This window comes from Pseudophryne corroboree, chromosome 3 (assembly GCF_028390025.1).
Source record: "Pseudophryne corroboree isolate aPseCor3 chromosome 3, aPseCor3.hap2, whole genome shotgun sequence".
Classification (NCBI taxonomy): domain Eukaryota; kingdom Metazoa; phylum Chordata; class Amphibia; order Anura; family Myobatrachidae; genus Pseudophryne; species Pseudophryne corroboree.
In genome coordinates, this window is record NC_086446.1 from 52,524,113 (window position 1) to 52,527,665 (window position 3,553).

At 46.2% G+C, this 3,553-nt stretch overlaps 1 long non-coding RNA gene across 1 annotated transcript; it reads left to right on the forward strand.

The window, feature by feature from the left end:
* The first annotated feature begins 735 nt into the window (after positions 1 to 735).
* Positions 736 to 2,681, forward strand: LOC135057479 (uncharacterized). Its single transcript, XR_010244149.1, has 3 exons — positions 736 to 854; positions 1,809 to 2,033; positions 2,115 to 2,681. It is a non-coding gene; the product is annotated as an uncharacterized LOC135057479 (long non-coding RNA).
* Positions 2,682 to 3,553: the final 872 nt, after the last annotated feature.

Consider the following 3,553-nt stretch of genomic DNA (forward strand, 5'->3'; position numbering starts at 1 on the left):
ACATTGGTTTTCCTATCCATTAAAGAGTGCAGGGGCTGGGCCCCTTGACATGGGTGTGGTTCATCAAATCGACAGTATCTAGGTCGACAATGTTTAGGTCGACCACTATAGGTCGACAGTCACTAGGTCGACATGGATGGAAGATCGACATGTGCTAGGTCAACAGGTCTAAAGGTCGACATGAGGATTTTTTTTTTTGTGTCCTTTTCTTCGTAGAGTGACCGGGATCCCAAATTAGTGCACCGCGTTCGCTCGCCATGCTTCGGGCATGGTGCCTTTGTTCCGTTACCGCTTCGCTCGGCACAGATTACCGTTCCAATCGTAGTCCACGTGGATCGTTAAGTATGAAAAAATTCAAAAAAAGAATTTTTTTTGAAAAACTCGTGACGACCTTTAGACCTGTCGACCTAGCACATGTCGACCTAGAAACCCTGTCAACCTTCCATCCATGTCGACCTAGTGACTGTCGACCTATAGTGGTTTACCTAAACATTGTCGACCTAGATACTGTCGATCTTCAGACCGGATCCCCCTTGAGATATATATACAGTATATGAGAGAGAGATATGTAGATATAGTAAATTCTCCTAGTGATAATGTACCAGATTGATAACAGCAATACATTGGAGAAAATAAGCCATAGTATAAGGTAACATGTATAATGTATAATACAAGTCCAGCCCTGCAGCAAAGATGACATCTATATCTCTTTCCTTTCAGTGGTTTGAGGTCTATTTCCAGAAGATCAGGCCCACGTTCTTCCACAGTGCCCGGGACAGCAAACATTTTTTCATCTCGACAAAGGGGGAAAAAATATATAATCCTTCAAATGACCTGGCAAGGTTCCACCACAGGTGAGTGACGATGACATGCATGCAACATAGAACTATAGTGGGGAAGCAGTTAGCCTCCCGACGAATGGGATCCCGGTGTTCGATTTCCCGATGCCGAGATCCCAAGGTAGGACACAAACCCGGCGTCGATATACCAACGCAAAACGGGAAGGTTAGGGTTAGGGACAGGGGAAGGGATGGTTAGGCACATAGAAGGGGGGGTTAGGGTGAAGGCACGGGAAGGTTTGGGTTAGGGACAGGGGAGGGAGGGTTAGGCACATTGTAGGGGGGTTAGGGTTAGGGTGCAGGCACGGGAAGGTTTGGGTTAGGGACAGGGGAGGGAGGGTTAGGCACATAGAAGGGGAGGTTAGGGTTAGGGTGCAGGCACGGGAAGGTTTGGTTTAGGGACAGGGGAGGGAGGGTTAGGCACATAGAAGGGGAGGTTAGGATGCAGGCACGGGAAGGTTAGGATTAGGGACAGGGGAGGGAGGGTTAGGCACATAGAAGGGGGGTTAGGGTGCAGGCACAGGAAGGTTTGGGTTAGGGACGGGGAGGGAGGGTTAGGCACATAGAAGGGGGGTTAGGGTTAGGGTGCAGGCACGGGAAGGTTTGGGTTAGGGACGGGGAAGGAGGGTTAGGCACATAGAAGGGGACGTTAGGGTTAGGCACCAAGTGGAGAGGGTTAGGGTTAGGCACACACAAGGGAGGGTTAGGGTAGGGAAAAGGTGAGGGTTACGGAGCTTAATGGGGGGCTGTCAGGATTCTCATGAACGGGATGACGCTGTCGGTATACACACCGCTGGCATCCCGTCCATCAGTAAGTCATACTGAAACCCTATACTGATTAAATTTCCTAATGGGGATAAGCAAAACATTGAGGGTGAGCAAAACATCTGGATTAAGCAACATATTGGTCCATTCATGCCAGTCAACATTTTCCCTATTCAATATACTATATATTATTTCCCTTTCTAGATTTAATCTGACGCCTGTGACAAGCCAGGAAATCCGCCGTGTCACGGAATCTTCTCTGCCATCTAGGTGTGCAGCTGATATGGTGAGGGCAATTGCAAGGTATATGGGACACTCAGAAACCACCGCGCAGAGGCTCTACAGGAAAAAAATAAACGATCTCATGATGGAATCTAGAAGGGTGAACATCCTGGGATCTGAGGAAGAACCTCAGGCATCAACATCAAGGTAAAAACTGTATATTATCAGGTGGAAATGCACGATAAATAATTGTCCAAAAAAGATAACATAGTCTTTTTGCTTTTCCAGAGACGTTGAAGCAATAAGAAGAAAAAAAAGGACAAGGGATGATAATGAAGATGAGGATGAATATAGAGTCGGCAGATAAGAACCACTTGGCCCATCTAGTCTGCCCTTTTTTTTTAACCATATTTTTATCTCAAAATTTATTTGATCATTATATCTTTGTAAGGATATCCTTATGTCTATCCCATTCATGTATATATATTGCCATACTGTCTTAGCCTCTACCACCTCTGATGGGAGGCTATTCCACTTGTCCACTACCCCTTCTCATTTTTCCTCAAATTTCCCCTGAACCTATTAACCATTCAAAGAAGAAATCTAACATGAAGCCCTCATGTGTCTCCTTTCTGATAGGGCAACTCCTACATTATTACTGGGGGCCACAAAGGACATCAGGACTAGGGAGGAACTTCTCTTTAATTATGGTGCTAATAAGCCATCTTTTGGGGGGGAAGGAGCAGAATTGTCATGGCTAGATGAATAGTTTGTGTGGAGTTTACTGGTATAAAAAAAACATTTATTTATTTTCTTCAAAATTTATATTTTGTAAAATGTATCTATAAACAGTTGTACAGATTAATAAATATTTTTTTCTATTCATATTAATGTCCTGTTTTCATTATTGCTAGAACAGAATGAAATGCAATCCAGGGTCTTATCTCCCAGTTGGTGAGCCGTGCAATCGCACAGGGCACCCCCCGAAACCCCTGCTGGTTGCGTCTACCTGCTCAGTGAAGTCCTCATATGACTTTCCCTGCCCATCCATAGTACTCCACACGCTGTGTAGAGTTGTGTGGGGCATAATCTGGTGTCCTGTGCTGGGCATTACTGTGTGGGGCATAATCTGGTATCCTGGGCTGGGCATTACTGTGTGGGGCATAATCTGGTGTCCTGTGCTGGGCATTACTGTGTGGGGCATAATCTGGTGTCCTGTGCTGGGCATTACTGTGTGGAACATAATCTGGTGTCCAGGGCTGGGCATTACTGTGTGGGGCATTATCTGGTGTCCTGGGCTGTGCATTATTGTGTGGGGCATAATCTGGTGTCCTGGGCTGGTCACTACTTTGTGGGGCATAATCTGGTGTCCTAGGCTGGGAATTTTTGTGTGGGGCATAATCTGGTGTCCTGGGCTGGGCATTATTGTGTGGGGCATAATCTGGTGTCCTGGGCATTACTGTGTGGAACATAATCTGGTGTTTTGAGCTGGGTATTATTGTGTGGGGCATAATCTGGTGTCCTGGGCTGGGCATTACTGTGTGTGTAATAATATGGTGTCCTGGTCACTACTGTGTGGGGCATAATCTGGTATCCTGGGCATTACTGTGTAGGGTATAATCTGGTGTCCTGGGCTGGCCATTACTGTGAGGGGCATAATCTGGTGACCTGGGCATTACTGTGTATGACATAATACGGTATCAGGGGCATAATATTATTTAAGGGGC